The 20,611-nt window shown below is 58.2% G+C and overlaps 17 non-coding genes across 17 annotated transcripts; all 17 read left to right on the forward strand.

Moving 5' to 3' along the window:
• Window positions 1-955: 955 nt before the first annotated feature.
• Window positions 956-1,119, forward strand: LOC136602799 (U1 spliceosomal RNA). Its single transcript, XR_010789539.1, has one exon. It is a non-coding gene; the product is annotated as a U1 spliceosomal RNA (small nuclear RNA).
• A 1,042-nt stretch (window positions 1,120-2,161) lies between these two features.
• Window positions 2,162-2,325, forward strand: LOC136602800 (U1 spliceosomal RNA). Its single transcript, XR_010789540.1, has one exon. It is a non-coding gene; the product is annotated as a U1 spliceosomal RNA (small nuclear RNA).
• Window positions 2,326-3,365: 1,040 nt separating this feature from the next.
• On the forward strand, window positions 3,366-3,529 carry LOC136602802 (U1 spliceosomal RNA). Its single transcript, XR_010789542.1, has one exon. It is a non-coding gene; the product is annotated as a U1 spliceosomal RNA (small nuclear RNA).
• A 1,040-nt stretch (window positions 3,530-4,569) lies between these two features.
• On the forward strand, window positions 4,570-4,733 carry LOC136602803 (U1 spliceosomal RNA). The gene has a single exon (XR_010789543.1). It is a non-coding gene; the product is annotated as a U1 spliceosomal RNA (small nuclear RNA).
• A 1,058-nt stretch (window positions 4,734-5,791) lies between these two features.
• Window positions 5,792-5,955, forward strand: LOC136602804 (U1 spliceosomal RNA). Its single transcript, XR_010789544.1, has one exon. It is a non-coding gene; the product is annotated as a U1 spliceosomal RNA (small nuclear RNA).
• Window positions 5,956-6,996: 1,041 nt separating this feature from the next.
• LOC136602805 (U1 spliceosomal RNA) lies at window positions 6,997-7,160 on the forward strand. The gene has a single exon (XR_010789545.1). It is a non-coding gene; the product is annotated as a U1 spliceosomal RNA (small nuclear RNA).
• A 1,040-nt stretch (window positions 7,161-8,200) lies between these two features.
• LOC136602806 (U1 spliceosomal RNA) lies at window positions 8,201-8,364 on the forward strand. The gene has a single exon (XR_010789546.1). It is a non-coding gene; the product is annotated as a U1 spliceosomal RNA (small nuclear RNA).
• A 1,040-nt stretch (window positions 8,365-9,404) lies between these two features.
• On the forward strand, window positions 9,405-9,568 carry LOC136602807 (U1 spliceosomal RNA). The gene has a single exon (XR_010789547.1). It is a non-coding gene; the product is annotated as a U1 spliceosomal RNA (small nuclear RNA).
• Window positions 9,569-10,608: 1,040 nt separating this feature from the next.
• Window positions 10,609-10,772, forward strand: LOC136602808 (U1 spliceosomal RNA). The gene has a single exon (XR_010789548.1). It is a non-coding gene; the product is annotated as a U1 spliceosomal RNA (small nuclear RNA).
• Window positions 10,773-11,812: 1,040 nt separating this feature from the next.
• On the forward strand, window positions 11,813-11,976 carry LOC136602810 (U1 spliceosomal RNA). The gene has a single exon (XR_010789549.1). It is a non-coding gene; the product is annotated as a U1 spliceosomal RNA (small nuclear RNA).
• Window positions 11,977-13,016: 1,040 nt separating this feature from the next.
• LOC136602811 (U1 spliceosomal RNA) lies at window positions 13,017-13,180 on the forward strand. Its single transcript, XR_010789550.1, has one exon. It is a non-coding gene; the product is annotated as a U1 spliceosomal RNA (small nuclear RNA).
• A 1,040-nt stretch (window positions 13,181-14,220) lies between these two features.
• LOC136602812 (U1 spliceosomal RNA) lies at window positions 14,221-14,384 on the forward strand. Its single transcript, XR_010789551.1, has one exon. It is a non-coding gene; the product is annotated as a U1 spliceosomal RNA (small nuclear RNA).
• Window positions 14,385-15,428: 1,044 nt separating this feature from the next.
• LOC136602814 (U1 spliceosomal RNA) lies at window positions 15,429-15,592 on the forward strand. The gene has a single exon (XR_010789553.1). It is a non-coding gene; the product is annotated as a U1 spliceosomal RNA (small nuclear RNA).
• Window positions 15,593-16,631: 1,039 nt separating this feature from the next.
• On the forward strand, window positions 16,632-16,793 carry LOC136602819 (U1 spliceosomal RNA). The gene has a single exon (XR_010789558.1). It is a non-coding gene; the product is annotated as a U1 spliceosomal RNA (small nuclear RNA).
• Window positions 16,794-17,830: 1,037 nt separating this feature from the next.
• Window positions 17,831-17,995, forward strand: LOC136602818 (U1 spliceosomal RNA). Its single transcript, XR_010789557.1, has one exon. It is a non-coding gene; the product is annotated as a U1 spliceosomal RNA (small nuclear RNA).
• Window positions 17,996-19,038: 1,043 nt separating this feature from the next.
• On the forward strand, window positions 19,039-19,202 carry LOC136602815 (U1 spliceosomal RNA). The gene has a single exon (XR_010789554.1). It is a non-coding gene; the product is annotated as a U1 spliceosomal RNA (small nuclear RNA).
• Window positions 19,203-20,242: 1,040 nt separating this feature from the next.
• LOC136602816 (U1 spliceosomal RNA) lies at window positions 20,243-20,406 on the forward strand. Its single transcript, XR_010789555.1, has one exon. It is a non-coding gene; the product is annotated as a U1 spliceosomal RNA (small nuclear RNA).
• Window positions 20,407-20,611: the final 205 nt, after the last annotated feature.

A 20,611-nucleotide genomic window follows, 5' to 3' on the forward strand; every position in this document is an offset into this window, starting at 1 on the left:
CCCCTGGCCCACCGCTTTGCTTGGGCTCTGCCTCGGGACAAAGGGTATCTCGACCATTAACCTGGGACCTTTCCAAAAGGACGATTCCAGCCCCCATCCCGGATCGTCGTCGCTCTCACTGCTGCTCCGTCCCGGGGGCTCCTCGCTTGGACGGCGTGCGGCCGCCGGAATAGCAGATTGAGCAGTACTTAAGCAGCCTCTGTCTCCCCCTCGTGGACGGACACCGAGCAACAGTGTGAGGAGCCTTCCATTGGCAAGAAACAATGTAACAATGGGGTGTTTTTTGCTTGGGGAAGTTTGTTGTCATTTCACTTGTACCTGTGTGCGCTCGCTCTCTTTCTCTCTCTCTCTCTCTCTTTTTCTCTCTCTCTCTCTCTCTTTCTCTCTCTCTCTCTCTTTTTCTCTCTCTCTCTCTCTTTTATCTATGGAGCCACCTTTTGGAGCGACTTCCTTCTCACAGCATCTCTCCTCAGCATTTGGCTTGCTGGACCGTTGCGCCCCGTGCATTCTCTCCTGCACATCATCATTGTGCCTGCCTGGTCTAAGACGAGGCTCCTCGCTGTGCCTGCTGCTGCTGCTTTGGGCCTTGCTGGCCTTTCCCCCAGCTGCAACGTGCAACTCGGAGCACGCCTCTCGTGCCTTTCGGGGGGCGTTTGCCATGCCTAGTCGAGAGCTGGCACTGCTCGGTGGGGCGTGGCGGCGAAGGCCCGCCCCCATATGCTAATGAGCAGGCTGCTGTGCATCTTGGGAGTGAGCCTGTGGTTGAAGAAGCTTGGGGTGCTCCAGGAAAAGAAGACCGGCGGGGCATCACCCACTCTCCCGGCGCCGGAGCCAAGGATGCCTGCCGATCCCTACAGGCGCTTTGCGGCCCCCGCCTGGGAAACGGCGACAAAGTCGCAGCGATCTAGCAGGGCTGCGTCCGAGGGCGGCTCGTCTGGCAGGCGCCGAGCAACTCATACTTACCTGGCAGGGGAGATACCATGATCACTAAGGTGGTTCTCCCAGGGTGAGGCTCATCCATTGCACTCCGGGTGTGCTGACCCCTGCGATTTCCCCAAATGCGGGAAACTCGACTGCATAATTTGTGGTAGTGGGGGACTGCGTTCGCGCTTTCCCCTGATTTACTCTGGTTCAAAAACAGTGCTCTTCTCCTCCTCGGGACTGCTGCTAGCAGGTCCAGCTGCTTGCTCGAGTCCATTGCTCTCCCCTGGCCCACCGCTTTGCTTGGGCTCTGCCTCGGGACAAAGGGTATCTCGACCATTAACCTGGGACCTTTCCAAAAGGACGATTCCAGCCCCCATCCCGGATCGTCGTCGCTCTCACTGCTGCTCCGTCCCGGGGGCTCCTCGCTTGGACGGCGTGCGGCCGCCGGAATAGCAGATTGAGCAGTACTTAAGCAGCCTCTGTCTCCCCCTCGTGGACGGACACCGAGCAACAGTGTGAGGAGCCTTCCATTGGCAAGAAACAATGTAACAATGGGGTGTTTTTTGCTTGGGGAAGTTTGTTGTCATTTCACTTGTACCTGTGTGCGCTCGCTCTCTTTCTCTCTCTCTCTCTCTCTTTTTCTCTCTCTCTCTCTCTCTTTCTCTCTCTCTCTCTCTCTTTTTCTCTCTCTCTCTCTCTTTTATCTATGGAGCCACCTTTTGGAGCGACTTCCTTCTCACAGCATCTCTCCTCAGCATTTGGCTTGCTGGACCGTTGCGCCCCGTGCATTCTCTCCTGCACATCATCATTGTGCCTGCCTGGTCTAAGACGAGGCTCCTCGCTGTGCCTGCTGCTGCTGCTTTGGGCCTTGCTGGCCTTTCCCCCAGCTGCAACGTGCAACTCGGAGCACGCCTCTCGTGCCTTTCGGGGGGCGTTTGCCATGCCTAGTCGAGAGCTGGCACTGCTCGGTGGGGCGTGGCGGCGAAGGCCCGCCCCCATATGCTAATGAGCAGGCTGCTGTGCATCTTGGGAGTGAGCCTGTGGTTGAAGAAGCTTGGGGTGCTCCAGGAAAAGAAGACCGGCGGGGCATCACCCACTCTCCCGGCGCCGGAGCCAAGGATGCCTGCCGATCCCTACAGGCGCTTTGCGGCCCCCGCCTGGGAAACGGCGACAAAGTCGCAGCGATCTAGCAGGGCTGCGTCCGAGGGCGGCTCGTCTGGCAGGCGCCGAGCAACTCATACTTACCTGGCAGGGGAGATACCATGATCACTAAGGTGGTTCTCCCAGGGTGAGGCTCATCCATTGCACTCCGGGTGTGCTGACCCCTGCGATTTCCCCAAATGCGGGAAACTCGACTGCATAATTTGTGGTAGTGGGGGACTGCGTTCGCGCTTTCCCCTGATTTACTCTGGTTCAAAAACAGTGCTCTTCTCCTCCTCGGGACTGCTGCTAGCAGGTCCAGCTGCTTGCTCGAGTCCATTGCTCTCCCCTGGCCCACCGCTTTGCTTGGGCTCTGCCTCGGGACAAAGGGTATCTCGACCATTAACCTGGGACCTTTCCAAAAGGACGATTCCAGCCCCCATCCCGGATCGTCGTCGCTCTCACTGCTGCTCCGTCCCGGGGGCTCCTCGCTTGGACGGCGTGCGGCCGCCGGAATAGCAGATTGAGCAGTACTTAAGCAGCCTCTGTCTCCCCCTCGTGGACGGACACCGAGCAACAGTGTGAGGAGCCTTCCATTGGCAAGAAACAATGTAACAATGGGGTGTTTTTTGCTTGGGGAAGTTTGTTGTCATTTCACTTGTACCTGTGTGCGCTCGCTCTCTTTCTCTCTCTCTCTCTCTCTTTTTCTCTCTCTCTCTCTCTCTTTCTCTCTCTCTCTCTCTTTTTCTCTCTCTCTCTCTCTTTTATCTATGGAGCCACCTTTTGGAGCGACTTCCTTCTCACAGCATCTCTCCTCAGCATTTGGCTTGCTGGACCGTTGCGCCCCGTGCATTCTCTCCTGCACATCATCATTGTGCCTGCCTGGTCTAAGACGAGGCTCCTCGCTGTGCCTGCTGCTGCTGCTTTGGGCCTTGCTGGCCTTTCCCCCAGCTGCAACGTGCAACTCGGAGCACGCCTCTCGTGCCTTTCGGGGGGCGTTTGCCATGCCTAGTCGAGAGCTGGCACTGCTCGGTGGGGCGTGGCGGCGAAGGCCCGCCCCCATATGCTAATGAGCAGGCTGCTGTGCATCTTGGGAGTGAGCCTGTGGTTGAAGAAGCTTGGGGTGCTCCAGGAAAAGAAGACCGGCGGGGCATCACCCACTCTCCCGGCGCCGGAGCCAAGGATGCCTGCCGATCCCTACAGGCGCTTTGCGGCCCCCGCCTGGGAAACGGCGACAAAGTCGCAGCGATCTAGCAGGGCTGCGTCCGAGGGCGGCTCGTCTGGCAGGCGCCGAGCAACTCATACTTACCTGGCAGGGGAGATACCATGATCACTAAGGTGGTTCTCCCAGGGTGAGGCTCATCCATTGCACTCCGGGTGTGCTGACCCCTGCGATTTCCCCAAATGCGGGAAACTCGACTGCATAATTTGTGGTAGTGGGGGACTGCGTTCGCGCTTTCCCCTGATTTACTCTGGTTCAAAAACAGTGCTCTTCTCCTCCTCGGGACTGCTGCTAGCAGGTCCAGCTGCTTGCTCGAGTCCATTGCTCTCCCCTGGCCCACCGCTTTGCTTGGGCTCTGCCTCGGGACAAAGGGTATCTCGACCATTAACCTGGGACCTTTCCAAAAGGACGATTCCAGCCCCCATCCCGGATCGTCGTCGCTCTCACTGCTGCTCCGTCCCGGGGGCTCCTCGCTTGGACGGCGTGCGGCCGCCGGAATAGCAGATTGAGCAGTACTTAAGCAGCCTCTGTCTCCCCCTCGTGGACGGACACCGAGCAACAGTGTGAGGAGCCTTCCATTGGCAAGAAACAATGTAACAATGGGGTGTTTTTTGCTTGGGGAAGTTTGTTGTCATTTCACTTGTACCTGTGTGCGCTCGCTCTCTTTCTCTCTCTCTCTCTCTCTTTTTCTCTCTCTCTCTCTCTCTTTCTCTCTCTCTCTCTCTTTTTCTCTCTCTCTCTCTCTTTTATCTATGGAGCCACCTTTTGGAGCGACTTCCTTCTCACAGCATCTCTCCTCAGCATTTGGCTTGCTGGACCGTTGCGCCCCGTGCATTCTCTCCTGCACATCATCATTGTGCCTGCCTGGTCTAAGACGAGGCTCCTCGCTGTGCCTGCTGCTGCTGCTTTGGGCCTTGCTGGCCTTTCCCCCAGCTGCAACGTGCAACTCGGAGCACGCCTCTCGTGCCTTTCGGGGGGCGTTTGCCATGCCTAGTCGAGAGCTGGCACTGCTCGGTGGGGCGTGGCGGCGAAGGCCCGCCCCCATATGCTAATGAGCAGGCTGCTGTGCATCTTGGGAGTGAGCCTGTGGTTGAAGAAGCTTGGGGTGCTCCAGGAAAAGAAGACCGGCGGGGCATCACCCACTCTCCCGGCGCCGGAGCCAAGGATGCCTGCCGATCCCTACAGGCGCTTTGCGGCCCCCGCCTGGGAAACGGCGACAAAGTCGCAGCGATCTAGCAGGGCTGCGTCCGAGGGCGGCTCGTCTGGCAGGCGCCGAGCAACTCATACTTACCTGGCAGGGGAGATACCATGATCACTAAGGTGGTTCTCCCAGGGTGAGGCTCATCCATTGCACTCCGGGTGTGCTGACCCCTGCGATTTCCCCAAATGCGGGAAACTCGACTGCATAATTTGTGGTAGTGGGGGACTGCGTTCGCGCTTTCCCCTGATTTACTCTGGTTCAAAAACAGTGCTCTTCTCCTCCTCGGGACTGCTGCTAGCAGGTCCAGCTGCTTGCTCGAGTCCATTGCTCTCCCCTGGCCCACCGCTTTGCTTGGGCTCTGCCTCGGGACAAAGGGTATCTCGACCATTAACCTGGGACCTTTCCAAAAGGACGATTCCAGCCCCCATCCCGGATCGTCGTCGCTCTCACTGCTGCTCCGTCCCGGGGGCTCCTCGCTTGGACGGCGTGCGGCCGCCGGAATAGCAGATTGAGCAGTACTTAAGCAGCCTCTGTCTCCCCCTCGTGGACGGACACCGAGCAACAGTGTGAGGAGCCTTCCATTGGCAAGAAACAATGTAACAATGGGGTGTTTTTTGCTTGGGGAAGTTTGTTGTCATTTCACTTGTACCTGTGTGCGCTCGCTCTCTTTCTCTCTCTCTCTCTCTCTTTTTCTCTCTCTCTCTCTTTTTCTCTCTCTCTCTCTCTCTTTCTCTCTCTCTCTCTCTTTTTCTCTCTCTCTCTCTCTTTTATCTATGGAGCCACCTTTTGGAGCGACTTCCTTCTCACAGCATCTCTCCTCAGCATTTGGCTTGCTGGACCGTTGCGCCCCGTGCATTCTCTCCTGCACATCATCATTGTGCCTGCCTGGTCTAAGACGAGGCTCCTCGCTGTGCCTGCTGCTGCTGCTTTGGGCCTTGCTGGCCTTTCCCCCAGCTGCAACGTGCAACTCGGAGCACGCCTCTCGTGCCTTTCGGGGGGCGTTTGCCATGCCTAGTCGAGAGCTGGCACTGCTCGGTGGGGCGTGGCGGCGAAGGCCCGCCCCCATATGCTAATGAGCAGGCTGCTGTGCATCTTGGGAGTGAGCCTGTGGTTGAAGAAGCTTGGGGTGCTCCAGGAAAAGAAGACCGGCGGGGCATCACCCACTCTCCCGGCGCCGGAGCCAAGGATGCCTGCCGATCCCTACAGGCGCTTTGCGGCCCCCGCCTGGGAAACGGCGACAAAGTCGCAGCGATCTAGCAGGGCTGCGTCCGAGGGCGGCTCGTCTGGCAGGCGCCGAGCAACTCATACTTACCTGGCAGGGGAGATACCATGATCACTAAGGTGGTTCTCCCAGGGTGAGGCTCATCCATTGCACTCCGGGTGTGCTGACCCCTGCGATTTCCCCAAATGCGGGAAACTCGACTGCATAATTTGTGGTAGTGGGGGACTGCGTTCGCGCTTTCCCCTGATTTACTCTGGTTCAAAAACAGTGCTCTTCTCCTCCTCGGGACTGCTGCTAGCAGGTCCAGCTGCTTGCTCGAGTCCATTGCTCTCCCCTGGCCCACCGCTTTGCTTGGGCTCTGCCTCGGGACAAAGGGTATCTCAACCATTAACCTGGGACCTTTCCAAAAGGACGATTCCAGCCCCCATCCCGGATCGTCGTCGCTCTCACTGCTGCTCCGTCCCGGGGGCTCCTCGCTTGGACGGCGTGCGGCCGCCGGAATAGCAGATTGAGCAGTACTTAAGCAGCCTCTGTCTCCCCCTCGTGGACGGACACCGAGCAACAGTGTGAGGAGCCTTCCATTGGCAAGAAACAATGTAACAATGGGGTGTTTTTTGCTTGGGGAAGTTTGTTGTCATTTCACTTGTACCTGTGTGCGCTCGCTCTCTTTCTCTCTCTCTCTCTCTCTTTTTCTCTCCTCTCTCTCTCTCTTTCTCTCTCTCTCTCTCTTTTTCTCTCTCTCTCTCTCTTTTATCTATGGAGCCACCTTTTGGAGCGACTTCCTTCTCACAGCATCTCTCCTCAGCATTTGGCTTGCTGGACCGTTGCGCCCCGTGCATTCTCTCCTGCACATCATCATTGTGCCTGCCTGGTCTAAGACGAGGCTCCTCGCTGTGCCTGCTGCTGCTGCTTTGGGCCTTGCTGGCCTTTCCCCCAGCTGCAACGTGCAACTCGGAGCACGCCTCTCGTGCCTTTCGGGGGGCGTTTGCCATGCCTAGTCGAGAGCTGGCACTGCTCGGTGGGGCGTGGCGGCGAAGGCCCGCCCCCATATGCTAATGAGCAGGCTGCTGTGCATCTTGGGAGTGAGCCTGTGGTTGAAGAAGCTTGGGGTGCTCCAGGAAAAGAAGACCGGCGGGGCATCACCCACTCTCCCGGCGCCGGAGCCAAGGATGCCTGCCGATCCCTACAGGCGCTTTGCGGCCCCCGCCTGGGAAACGGCGACAAAGTCGCAGCGATCTAGCAGGGCTGCGTCCGAGGGCGGCTCGTCTGGCAGGCGCCGAGCAACTCATACTTACCTGGCAGGGGAGATACCATGATCACTAAGGTGGTTCTCCCAGGGTGAGGCTCATCCATTGCACTCCGGGTGTGCTGACCCCTGCGATTTCCCCAAATGCGGGAAACTCGACTGCATAATTTGTGGTAGTGGGGGACTGCGTTCGCGCTTTCCCCTGATTTACTCTGGTTCAAAAACAGTGCTCTTCTCCTCCTCGGGACTGCTGCTAGCAGGTCCAGCTGCTTGCTCGAGTCCATTGCTCTCCCCTGGCCCACCGCTTTGCTTGGGCTCTGCCTCGGGACAAAGGGTATCTCGACCATTAACCTGGGACCTTTCCAAAAGGACGATTCCAGCCCCCATCCCGGATCGTCGTCGCTCTCACTGCTGCTCCGTCCCGGGGGCTCCTCGCTTGGACGGCGTGCGGCCGCCGGAATAGCAGATTGAGCAGTACTTAAGCAGCCTCTGTCTCCCCCTCGTGGACGGACACCGAGCAACAGTGTGAGGAGCCTTCCATTGGCAAGAAACAATGTAACAATGGGGTGTTTTTTGCTTGGGGAAGTTTGTTGTCATTTCACTTGTACCTGTGTGCGCTCGCTCTCTTTCTCTCTCTCTCTCTCTCTTTTTCTCTCTCTCTCTCTCTCTTTCTCTCTCTCTCTCTCTTTTTCTCTCTCTCTCTCTCTTTTATCTATGGAGCCACCTTTTGGAGCGACTTCCTTCTCACAGCATCTCTCCTCAGCATTTGGCTTGCTGGACCGTTGCGCCCCGTGCATTCTCTCCTGCACATCATCATTGTGCCTGCCTGGTCTAAGACGAGGCTCCTCGCTGTGCCTGCTGCTGCTGCTTTGGGCCTTGCTGGCCTTTCCCCCAGCTGCAACGTGCAACTCGGAGCACGCCTCTCGTGCCTTTCGGGGGGCGTTTGCCATGCCTAGTCGAGAGCTGGCACTGCTCGGTGGGGCGTGGCGGCGAAGGCCCGCCCCCATATGCTAATGAGCAGGCTGCTGTGCATCTTGGGAGTGAGCCTGTGGTTGAAGAAGCTTGGGGTGCTCCAGGAAAAGAAGACCGGCGGGGCATCACCCACTCTCCCGGCGCCGGAGCCAAGGATGCCTGCCGATCCCTACAGGCGCTTTGCGGCCCCCGCCTGGGAAACGGCGACAAAGTCGCAGCGATCTAGCAGGGCTGCGTCCGAGGGCGGCTCGTCTGGCAGGCGCCGAGCAACTCATACTTACCTGGCAGGGGAGATACCATGATCACTAAGGTGGTTCTCCCAGGGTGAGGCTCATCCATTGCACTCCGGGTGTGCTGACCCCTGCGATTTCCCCAAATGCGGGAAACTCGACTGCATAATTTGTGGTAGTGGGGGACTGCGTTCGCGCTTTCCCCTGATTTACTCTGGTTCAAAAACAGTGCTCTTCTCCTCCTCGGGACTGCTGCTAGCAGGTCCAGCTGCTTGCTCGAGTCCATTGCTCTCCCCTGGCCCACCGCTTTGCTTGGGCTCTGCCTCGGGACAAAGGGTATCTCGACCATTAACCTGGGACCTTTCCAAAAGGACGATTCCAGCCCCCATCCCGGATCGTCGTCGCTCTCACTGCTGCTCCGTCCCGGGGGCTCCTCGCTTGGACGGCGTGCGGCCGCCGGAATAGCAGATTGAGCAGTACTTAAGCAGCCTCTGTCTCCCCCTCGTGGACGGACACCGAGCAACAGTGTGAGGAGCCTTCCATTGGCAAGAAACAATGTAACAATGGGGTGTTTTTTGCTTGGGGAAGTTTGTTGTCATTTCACTTGTACCTGTGTGCGCTCGCTCTCTTTCTCTCTCTCTCTCTCTCTTTTTCTCTCTCTCTCTCTCTCTTTCTCTCTCTCTCTCTCTTTTTCTCTCTCTCTCTCTCTTTTATCTATGGAGCCACCTTTTGGAGCGACTTCCTTCTCACAGCATCTCTCCTCAGCATTTGGCTTGCTGGACCGTTGCGCCCCGTGCATTCTCTCCTGCACATCATCATTGTGCCTGCCTGGTCTAAGACGAGGCTCCTCGCTGTGCCTGCTGCTGCTGCTTTGGGCCTTGCTGGCCTTTCCCCCAGCTGCAACGTGCAACTCGGAGCACGCCTCTCGTGCCTTTCGGGGGGCGTTTGCCATGCCTAGTCGAGAGCTGGCACTGCTCGGTGGGGCGTGGCGGCGAAGGCCCGCCCCCATATGCTAATGAGCAGGCTGCTGTGCATCTTGGGAGTGAGCCTGTGGTTGAAGAAGCTTGGGGTGCTCCAGGAAAAGAAGACCGGCGGGGCATCACCCACTCTCCCGGCGCCGGAGCCAAGGATGCCTGCCGATCCCTACAGGCGCTTTGCGGCCCCCGCCTGGGAAACGGCGACAAAGTCGCAGCGATCTAGCAGGGCTGCGTCCGAGGGCGGCTCGTCTGGCAGGCGCCGAGCAACTCATACTTACCTGGCAGGGGAGATACCATGATCACTAAGGTGGTTCTCCCAGGGTGAGGCTCATCCATTGCACTCCGGGTGTGCTGACCCCTGCGATTTCCCCAAATGCGGGAAACTCGACTGCATAATTTGTGGTAGTGGGGGACTGCGTTCGCGCTTTCCCCTGATTTACTCTGGTTCAAAAACAGTGCTCTTCTCCTCCTCGGGACTGCTGCTAGCAGGTCCAGCTGCTTGCTCGAGTCCATTGCTCTCCCCTGGCCCACCGCTTTGCTTGGGCTCTGCCTCGGGACAAAGGGTATCTCGACCATTAACCTGGGACCTTTCCAAAAGGACGATTCCAGCCCCCATCCCGGATCGTCGTCGCTCTCACTGCTGCTCCGTCCCGGGGGCTCCTCGCTTGGACGGCGTGCGGCCGCCGGAATAGCAGATTGAGCAGTACTTAAGCAGCCTCTGTCTCCCCCTCGTGGACGGACACCGAGCAACAGTGTGAGGAGCCTTCCATTGGCAAGAAACAATGTAACAATGGGGTGTTTTTTGCTTGGGGAAGTTTGTTGTCATTTCACTTGTACCTGTGTGCGCTCGCTCTCTTTCTCTCTCTCTCTCTCTCTTTTTCTCTCTCTCTCTCTCTCTTTCTCTCTCTCTCTCTCTTTTTCTCTCTCTCTCTCTCTTTTATCTATGGAGCCACCTTTTGGAGCGACTTCCTTCTCACAGCATCTCTCCTCAGCATTTGGCTTGCTGGACCGTTGCGCCCCGTGCATTCTCTCCTGCACATCATCATTGTGCCTGCCTGGTCTAAGACGAGGCTCCTCGCTGTGCCTGCTGCTGCTGCTTTGGGCCTTGCTGGCCTTTCCCCCAGCTGCAACGTGCAACTCGGAGCACGCCTCTCGTGCCTTTCGGGGGGCGTTTGCCATGCCTAGTCGAGAGCTGGCACTGCTCGGTGGGGCGTGGCGGCGAAGGCCCGCCCCCATATGCTAATGAGCAGGCTGCTGTGCATCTTGGGAGTGAGCCTGTGGTTGAAGAAGCTTGGGGTGCTCCAGGAAAAGAAGACCGGCGGGGCATCACCCACTCTCCCGGCGCCGGAGCCAAGGATGCCTGCCGATCCCTACAGGCGCTTTGCGGCCCCCGCCTGGGAAACGGCGACAAAGTCGCAGCGATCTAGCAGGGCTGCGTCCGAGGGCGGCTCGTCTGGCAGGCGCCGAGCAACTCATACTTACCTGGCAGGGGAGATACCATGATCACTAAGGTGGTTCTCCCAGGGTGAGGCTCATCCATTGCACTCCGGGTGTGCTGACCCCTGCGATTTCCCCAAATGCGGGAAACTCGACTGCATAATTTGTGGTAGTGGGGGACTGCGTTCGCGCTTTCCCCTGATTTACTCTGGTTCAAAAACAGTGCTCTTCTCCTCCTCGGGACTGCTGCTAGCAGGTCCAGCTGCTTGCTCGAGTCCATTGCTCTCCCCTGGCCCACCGCTTTGCTTGGGCTCTGCCTCGGGACAAAGGGTATCTCGACCATTAACCTGGGACCTTTCCAAAAGGACGATTCCAGCCCCCATCCCGGATCGTCGTCGCTCTCACTGCTGCTCCGTCCCGGGGGCTCCTCGCTTGGACGGCGTGCGGCCGCCGGAATAGCAGATTGAGCAGTACTTAAGCAGCCTCTGTCTCCCCCTCGTGGACGGACACCGAGCAACAGTGTGAGGAGCCTTCCATTGGCAAGAAACAATGTAACAATGGGGTGTTTTTTGCTTGGGGAAGTTTGTTGTCATTTCACTTGTACCTGTGTGCGCTCGCTCTCTTTCTCTCTCTCTCTCTCTCTTTTTCTCTCTCTCTCTCTCTCTTTCTCTCTCTCTCTCTCTTTTTCTCTCTCTCTCTCTCTTTTATCTATGGAGCCACCTTTTGGAGCGACTTCCTTCTCACAGCATCTCTCCTCAGCATTTGGCTTGCTGGACCGTTGCGCCCCGTGCATTCTCTCCTGCACATCATCATTGTGCCTGCCTGGTCTAAGACGAGGCTCCTCGCTGTGCCTGCTGCTGCTGCTTTGGGCCTTGCTGGCCTTTCCCCCAGCTGCAACGTGCAACTCGGAGCACGCCTCTCGTGCCTTTCGGGGGGCGTTTGCCATGCCTAGTCGAGAGCTGGCACTGCTCGGTGGGGCGTGGCGGCGAAGGCCCGCCCCCATATGCTAATGAGCAGGCTGCTGTGCATCTTGGGAGTGAGCCTGTGGTTGAAGAAGCTTGGGGTGCTCCAGGAAAAGAAGACCGGCGGGGCATCACCCACTCTCCCGGCGCCGGAGCCAAGGATGCCTGCCGATCCCTACAGGCGCTTTGCGGCCCCCGCCTGGGAAACGGCGACAAAGTCGCAGCGATCTAGCAGGGCTGCGTCCGAGGGCGGCTCGTCTGGCAGGCGCCGAGCAACTCATACTTACCTGGCAGGGGAGATACCATGATCACTAAGGTGGTTCTCCCAGGGTGAGGCTCATCCATTGCACTCCGGGTGTGCTGACCCCTGCGATTTCCCCAAATGCGGGAAACTCGACTGCATAATTTGTGGTAGTGGGGGACTGCGTTCGCGCTTTCCCCTGATTTACTCTGGTTCAAAAACAGTGCTCTTCTCCTCCTCGGGACTGCTGCTAGCAGGTCCAGCTGCTTGCTCGAGTCCATTGCTCTCCCCTGGCCCACCGCTTTGCTTGGGCTCTGCCTCGGGACAAAGGGTATCTCGACCATTAACCTGGGACCTTTCCAAAAGGACGATTCCAGCCCCCATCCCGGATCGTCGTCGCTCTCACTGCTGCTCCGTCCCGGGGGCTTCTCGCTTGGACGGCGTGCGGCCGCCGGAATAGCAGATTGAGCAGTACTTAAGCAGCCTCTGTCTCCCCCTCGTGGACGGACACCGAGCAACAGTGTGAGGAGCCTTCCATTGGCAAGAAACAATGTAACAATGGGGTGTTTTTTGCTTGGGGAAGTTTGTTGTCATTTCACTTGTACCTGTGTGCGCTCGCTCTCTTTCTCTCTCTCTCTCTCTCTTTTTCTCTCTCTCTCTCTCTCTTTCTCTCTCTCTCTCTCTTTTTCTCTCTCTCTCTCTCTTTTATCTATGGAGCCACCTTTTGGAGCGACTTCCTTCTCACAGCATCTCTCCTCAGCATTTGGCTTGCTGGACCGTTGCGCCCCGTGCATTCTCTCCTGCACATCATCATTGTGCCTGCCTGGTCTAAGACGAGGCTCCTCGCTGTGCCTGCTGCTGCTGCTTTGGGCCTTGCTGGCCTTTCCCCCAGCTGCAACGTGCAACTCGGAGCACGCCTCTCGTGCCTTTCGGGGGGCGTTTGCCATGCCTAGTCGAGAGCTGGCACTGCTCGGTGGGGCGTGGCGGCGAAGGCCCGCCCCCATATGCTAATGAGCAGGCTGCTGTGCATCTTGGGAGTGAGCCTGTGGTTGAAGAAGCTTGGGGTGCTCCAGGAAAAGAAGACCGGCGGGGCATCACCCACTCTCCCGGCGCCGGAGCCAAGGATGCCTGCCGATCCCTACAGGCGCTTTGCGGCCCCCGCCTGGGAAACGGCGACAAAGTCGCAGCGATCTAGCAGGGCTGCGTCCGAGGGCGGCTCGTCTGGCAGGCGCCGAGCAACTCATACTTACCTGGCAGGGGAGATACCATGATCACTAAGGTGGTTCTCCCAGGGTGAGGCTCATCCATTGCACTCCGGGTGTGCTGACCCCTGCGATTTCCCCAAATGCGGGAAACTCGACTGCATAATTTGTGGTAGTGGGGGACTGCGTTCGCGCTTTCCCCTGATTTACTCTGGTTCAAAAACAGTGCTCTTCTCCTCCTCGGGACTGCTGCTAGCAGGTCCAGCTGCTTGCTCGAGTCCATTGCTCTCCCCTGGCCCACCGCTTTGCTTGGGCTCTGCCTCGGGACAAAGGGTATCTCGACCATTAACCTGGGACCTTTCCAAAAGGACGATTCCAGCCCCCATCCCGGATCGTCGTCGCTCTCACTGCTGCTCCGTCCCGGGGGCTCCTCGCTTGGACGGCGTGCGGCCGCCGGAATAGCAGATTGAGCAGTACTTAAGCAGCCTCTGTCTCCCCCTCGTGGACGGACACCGAGCAACAGTGTGAGGAGCCTTCCATTGGCAAGAAACAATGTAACAATGGGGTGTTTTTTGCTTGGGGAAGTTTGTTGTCATTTCACTTGTACCTGTGTGCGCTCGCTCTCTTTCTCTCTCTCTCTCTCTCTTTTTCTCTCTCTCTCTCTCTCTTTCTCTCTCTCTCTCTCTTTTTCTCTCTCTCTCTCTCTTTTATCTATGGAGCCACCTTTTGGAGCGACTTCCTTCTCACAGCATCTCTCCTCAGCATTTGGCTTGCTGGACCGTTGCGCCCCGTGCATTCTCTCCTGCACATCATCATTGTGCCTGCCTGGTCTAAGACGAGGCTCCTCGCTGTGCCTGCTGCTGCTGCTTTGGGCCTTGCTGGCCTTTCCCCCAGCTGCAACGTGCAACTCGGAGCACGCCTCTCGTGCCTTTCGGGGGGCGTTTGCCATGCCTAGTCGAGAGCTGGCACTGCTCGGTGGGGCGTGGCGGCGAAGGCCCGCCCCCATATGCTAATGAGCAGGCTGCTGTGCATCTTGGGAGTGAGCCTGTGGTTGAAGAAGCTTGGGGTGCTCCAGGAAAAGAAGACCGGCGGGGCATCACCCACTCTCCCGGCGCCGGAGCCAAGGATGCCTGCCGATCCCTACAGGCGCTTTGCGGCCCCCGCCTGGGAAACGGCGACAAAGTCGCAGCGATCTAGCAGGGCTGCGTCCGAGGGCGGCTCGTCTGGCAGGCGCCGAGCAACTCATACTTACCTGGCAGGGGAGATACCATGATCACTAAGGTGGTTCTCCCAGGGTGAGGCTCATCCATTGCACTCCGGGTGTGCTGACCCCTGCGATTTCCCCAAATGCGGGAAACTCGACTGCATAATTTGTGGTAGTGGGGGACTGCGTTCGCGCTTTCCCCTGATTTACTCTGGTTCAAAAACAGTGCTCTTCTCCTCCTCGGGACTGCTGCTAGCAGGTCCAGCTGCTTGCTCGAGTCCATTGCTCTCCCCTGGCCCACCGCTTTGCTTGGGCTCTGCCTCGGGACAAAGGGTATCTCGACCATTAACCTGGGACCTTTCCAAAAGGACGATTCCAGCCCCCATCCCGGATCGTCGTCGCTCTCACTGCTGCTCCGTCCCGGGGGCTCCTCGCTTGGACGGCGTGCGGCCGCCGGAATAGCAGATTGAGCAGTACTTAAGCAGCCTCTGTCTCCCCCTCGTGGACGGACACCGAGCAACAGTGTGAGGAGCCTTCCATTGGCAAGAAACAATGTAACAATGGGGTGTTTTTTGCTTGGGGAAGTTTGTTGTCATTTCACTTGTACCTGTGTGCGCTCGCTCTCTTTCTCTCTCTCTCTCTCTCTTTTTCTCTCTCTCTCTCTCTCTCTCTTTCTCTCTCTCTCTCTCTTTTTCTCTCTCTCTCTCTCTTTTATCTATGGAGCCACCTTTTGGAGCGACTTCCTTCTCACAGCATCTCTCCTCAGCATTTGGCTTGCTGGACCGTTGCGCCCCGTGCATTCTCTCCTGCACATCATCATTGTGCCTGCCTGGTCTAAGACGAGGCTCCTCGCTGTGCCTGCTGCTGCTGCTTTGGGCCTTGCTGGCCTTTCCCCCAGCTGCAACGTGCAACTCGGAGCACGCCTCTCGTGCCTTTCGGGGGGCGTTTGCCATGCCTAGTCGAGAGCTGGCACTGCTCGGTGGGGCGTGGCGGCGAAGGCCCGCCCCCATATGCTAATGAGCAGGCTGCTGTGCATCTTGGGAGTGAGCCTGTGGTTGAAGAAGCTTGGGGTGCTCCAGGAAAAGAAGACCGGCGGGGCATCACCCACTCTCCCGGCGCCGGAGCCAAGGATGCCTGCCGATCCCTACAGGCGCTTTGCGGCCCCCGCCTGGGAAACGGCGACAAAGTCGCAGCGATCTAGCAGGGCTGCGTCCGAGGGCGGCTCGTCTGGCAGGCGCCGAGCAACTCATACTTACCTGGCAGGGGAGATACCATGATCACTAAGGTGGTTCTCCCAGGGTGAGGCTCATCCATTGCACTCCGGGTGTGCTGACCCCTGCGATTTCCCCAAATGCGGGAAACTCGACTGCATAATTTGTGGTAGTGGGGGACTGCGTTCGCGCTTTCCCCTGATTTACTCTGGTTCAAAAACAGTGCTCTTCTCCTCCTCGGGACTGCTGCTAGCAGGTCCAGCTGCTTGCTCGAGTCCATTGCTCTCCCCTGGCCCACCGCTTTGCTTGGGCTCTGCCTCGGGACAAAGGGTATCTCGACCATTAACCTGGGACCTTTCCAAAAGGACGATTCCAGCCCCCATCCCGGATCGTCGTCGCTCTCACTGCTGCTCCGTCCCGGGGGCTCCTCGCTTGGACGGCGTGCGGCCGCCGGAATAGCAGATTGAGCAGTACTTAAGCAGCCTCTGTCTCCCCCTCGTGGACGGACACCGAGCAACAGTGTGAGGAGCCTTCCATTGGCAAGAAACAATGTAACAATGGGGTGTTTTTTGCTTGGGGAAGTTTGTTGTCATTTCACTTGTACCTGTGTGCGCTCGCTCTCTTTCTCTCTCTCTCTCTCTCTTTTTCTCTCTCTCTCTCTCTCTTTCTCTCTCTCTCTCTCTTTTTCTCTCTCTCTCTCTCTTTTATCTATGGAGCCACCTTTTGGAGCGACTTCCTTCTCACAGCATCTCTCCTCAGCATTTGGCTTGCTGGACCGTTGCGCCCCGTGCATTCTCTCCTGCACATCATCATTGTGCCTGCCTGGTCTAAGACGAGGCTCCTCGCTGTGCCTGCTGCTGCTGCTTTGGGCCTTGCTGGCCTTTCCCCCAGCTGCAACGTGCAACTCGGAGCACGCCTCTCGTGCCTTTCGGGGGGCGTTTGCCATGCCTAGTCGAGAGCTGGCACTGCTCGGTGGGGCGTGGCGGCGAAGGCCCGCCCCCCATATGCTAATGAGCAGGCTGCTGTGCATCTTGGGAGTGAGCCTGTGGTTGAAGAAGCTTGGGGTGCTCCAGGAAAAGAAGACCGGCGGGGCATCACCACTCTCCCGGCGCCGGAGCCAAGGATGCCTGCCGATCCCTACAGGCGCTTTGCGGCCCCGCCTGGGAAACGGCGACAAAGTCGCAGCGATCTAGCAGGGCTGCGTCCGAGGGCGGCTCGTCTGGCAGGCGCCGAGCAACTCATACTTACCTGGCAGGGGAGATACCATGATCACTAAGGTGGTTCTCCCAGGGTGAGGCTCATCCATTGCACTCCGGGTGTGCTGACCCCTGCGATTTCCCAAATGCGGGAAACTCGACTGCATAATTTGTGGTAGTGGGGACTGCGTTCGCGCTTTCCCCTGATTTACTCTGGTTCAAAAACAGTGCTCTTCTCCTCCTCGGGACTGCTGCTAGCAGGTCCAGCTGCTTGCTCGAGTCCATTGCTCTCCCCTGGCCCACCGCTTTGCTTGGGCTCTGCCTCGGGACAAAGGGTATCTCGACCATTAACCTGGGACCTTTCCAAAAGGACGATTCAGCCCCCATCCCGGATCGTCGTCGCTCTCACTGCTGCTCCGTCCCGGGGGCTCCTCGCTTGGACGGCGTGCGGCCGCCGGAATAGCAGATTGAGCAGTACTTAAGCAGCCTCTGTCTCCCCCTCGTGGACGACACCGAGCAACAGTGTGAGGAGCCTTCCATTGGCAAGAAACAATGTAACAATGGGGTGTTTTTTGCTTGGGGAAGTTTGTTGTCATTTCACTTGTACCTGTGTGCGCCTCGCTCTCTTTCTCTCTCTCTCTCTCTCTTTTCTCTCTCTCTCTCTCTCTTTCTCTCTCTCTCTCTCTTTTTCTCTCTCTCTCTCTCTTTTATCTATGGAGCCACCTTTTGGAGCGACTTCCTTCTCACAGCATCTCTCCTCAGCATTTGGCTTGCTGGACCGTTGCGCCCCGTGCATTCTCTCCTGCACATCATCATTGTGCCTGCCTGGTCTAAGACGAGGCTCCTCGCTGTGCCTGCTGCTGCTGCTTTGGCCTTGCTGGCCTTTCCCCCAGCTGCAACGTGCAACTCGGAGCACGCCTCTCGTGCCTTTCGGGGGGCGTTTGCCATGCCTAGTCGAGAGCTGGCACTGCTCGGTGGGGCGTGGCGGCGAAGGCCCGCCCCCCATATGCTAATGAGCAGGCTGCTGTGCATCTTGGGAGTGAGCCTGTGGTTGAAGAAGCTTGGGGTGCTCCAGGAAAAGAAGACCGCGGGGCATCACCCACTCTCCCGGCGCGGAGCCAAGGATGCCTGCCGATCCCTACAGGCGCTTTGCGGCCCCCGCCTGGGAAACGGCGACAAAGTCGCAGCGATCTAGCAGGGCTGCGTCCGAGGGCGGCTCGTCTGGCAGGCGCCGAGCAAACTCATACTTACCTGGCAGGGGAGATAACCATGATCACTAAGGTGGTTCTCCCAGGGTGAGGCTCATCCATTGCACTCCGGGTGTGCTGACCCCTGCGATTTCCCCAAATGCGGGAAACTCGACTGCATAATTTGTGGTAGTGGGGGACTGCGTTCGCGCTTTCCCCTGATTTACTCTGGTTCAAAAACAGTGCTCTTCTCCTCCTCGGACTGCTGCTAGCAGGTCCAGCTGCTTGCTAGCTCGAGTCCATTGCTCTCCCCTGGCCCACCGCTTTGCTTGGGCTCTGCCTCGGGACAAAGGGTATCTCGACCATTAACCTGGGACCTTTCCAAAAGGACGATTCCAGCCCCCATCCCGGATCGTCGTCGCTCTCACTGCTGCTCCGTCCCGGGGGCTCCTCGCTTGGACGGCGTGCGGCCGCCGGAATAGCAGATTGAGCAGTACTTAAGCAGCCTCTGTCTCCCCCTCGTGGACGGACACCGAGCAACAGTGTGAGGAGCCTTCCATTGGCAAGAAACAATGTAACAATGGGGTGTTTTTTGCTTGGGGAAGTTTGTTGTCATTTCACTTGTACCTGTGTGCGCTCGCTCTCTTTCTCTCTCTCTCTCTCTCTTTTTCTCTCTCTCTCTCTCTCTTTCTCTCTCTCTCTCTCTTTTTCTCTCTCTCTCTCTCTTTTATCTATGGAGCCACCTTTTGGAGCGACTTCCTTCTCACAGCATCTCTCCTCAGCATTTGGCTTGCTGGACCGTTGCGCCCCGTGCATTCTCTCCTGCACATCATCATTGTGCCTGCCTGGTCTAAGACGAGGCTCCTCGCTGTGCCTGCTGCTGCTGCTTTGGGCCTTGCTGGCCTTTCCCCCAGCTGCAACGTGCAACTCGGAGCACGCCTCTCGTGCCTTTCGGGGGGCGTTTGCCATGCCTAGTCGAGAGCTGGCACTGCTCGGTGGGGCGTGGCGGCGAAGGCCCGCCCCCATATGCTAATGAGCAGGCTGCTGTGCATCTTGGGAGTGAGCCTGTGGTTGAAGAAGCTTGGGGTGCTCCAGGAAAAGAAGACCGGCGGGGCATCACCCACTCTCCCGGCGCCGGAGCCAAGGATGCCTGCCGATCCCTACAGGCGCTTTGCGGCCCCCGCCTGGGAAACGGCGACAAAGTCGCAGCGATCTAGCAGGGCTGCGTCCGAGGGCGGCTCGTCTGGCAGGCGCCGAGTAACTCATACTTACCTGGCAGGGGAGATACCATGATCACTAAGGTGGTTCTCCCAGGGTGAGGCTCATCCATTGCACTCCGGGTGTGCTGACCCCTGCGATTTCCCCAAATGCGGGAAACTCGACTGCATAATTTGTGGTAGTGGGGGACTGCGTTCGCGCTTTCCCCTGATTTACTCTGGTTCAAAAACAGTGCTCTTCTCCTCCTCGGGACTGCTGCTAGCAGGTCCAGCTGCTTGCTCGAGTCCATTGCTCTCCCCTGGCCCACCGCTTTGCTTGGGCTCTGCCTCGGGACAAAGGGTATCTCGACCATTAACCTGGGACCTTTCCAAAAGGACGATTCCAGCCCCCATCCCGGATCGTCGTCGCTCTCACTGCTGCTCCGTCCCGGGGGCTCCTCGCTTGGACGGCGTGCGGCCGCCGGAATAGCAGATTGAGCAGTACTTAAGCAGCCTCTGTCTCCCCCTCGTGGACGGACACCGAGCAACAGTGTGAGGAGCCTTCCATTGGCAAGAAACAATGTAACAATGGGGTGTTTTTTGCTTGGGGAAGTTTGTTGTCATTTCACTTGTACCTGTGTGCGCTCGCTCTCTTTCTCTCTCTCTCTCTCTCTTTTTCTCTCTCTCTCTCTCTCTTTCTCTCTCTCTCTCTCTTTTTCTCTCTCTCTCTCTCTTTTATCTATGGAGCCACCTTTTGGAGCGACTTCCTTCTCACAGCATCTCTCCTCAGCATTTGGCTTGCTGGACCGTTGCGCCCCGTGCATTCTCTCCTGCACATCATCATTGTGCCTGCCTGGTCTAAGACGAGGCTCCTCGCTGTGCCTGCTGCTGCTGCTTTGGGCCTTGCTGGCCTTTCCCCCAGCTGCAACGTGCAACTCGGAGCACGCCTCTCGTGCCTTTCGGGGGGCGTTTGCCATGCCTAGTCGAGAGCTGGCACTGCTCGGTGGGGCGTGGCGGCGAAGGCCCGCCCCCATATGCTAATGAGCAGGCTGCTGTGCATCTTGGGAGTGAGCCTGTGGTTGAAGAAGCTTGGGGTGCTCCAGGAAAAGAAGACCGGCGGGGCATCACCCACTCTCCCGGCGCCGGAGCCAAGGATGCCTGCCGATCCCTACAGGCGCTTTGCGGCCCCCGCCTGGGAAACGGCGACAAAGTCGCAGCGATCTAGCAGGGCTGCGTCCGAGGGCGGCTCGTCTGGCAGGCGCCGAGCAACTCATACTTACCTGGCAGGGGAGATACCATGATCACTAAGGTGGTTCTCCCAGGGTGAGGCTCATCCATTGCACTCCGGGTGTGCTGACCCCTGCGATTTCCCCAAATGCGGGAAACTCGACTGCATAATTTGTGGTAGTGGGGGACTGCGTTCGCGCTTTCCCCTGATTTACTCTGGTTCAAAAACAGTGCTCTTCTCCTCCTCGGGACTGCTGCTAGCAGGTCCAGCTGCTTGCTCGAGTCCATTGCTCTCCCCTGGCCCACCGCTTTGCTTGGGCTCTGCCTCGGGACAAAGGGTATCTCGACCATTAACCTGGGACCTTTCCAAAAGGACGATTCCAGCCCCCATCCCGGATCGTCGTCGCTCTCACT

This window comes from Eleutherodactylus coqui, unplaced genomic scaffold (genome assembly GCF_035609145.1).
Source record: "Eleutherodactylus coqui strain aEleCoq1 unplaced genomic scaffold, aEleCoq1.hap1 HAP1_SCAFFOLD_659, whole genome shotgun sequence".
In the NCBI taxonomy this organism is placed as follows: Eukaryota; Metazoa; Chordata; class Amphibia; order Anura; family Eleutherodactylidae; genus Eleutherodactylus; species Eleutherodactylus coqui.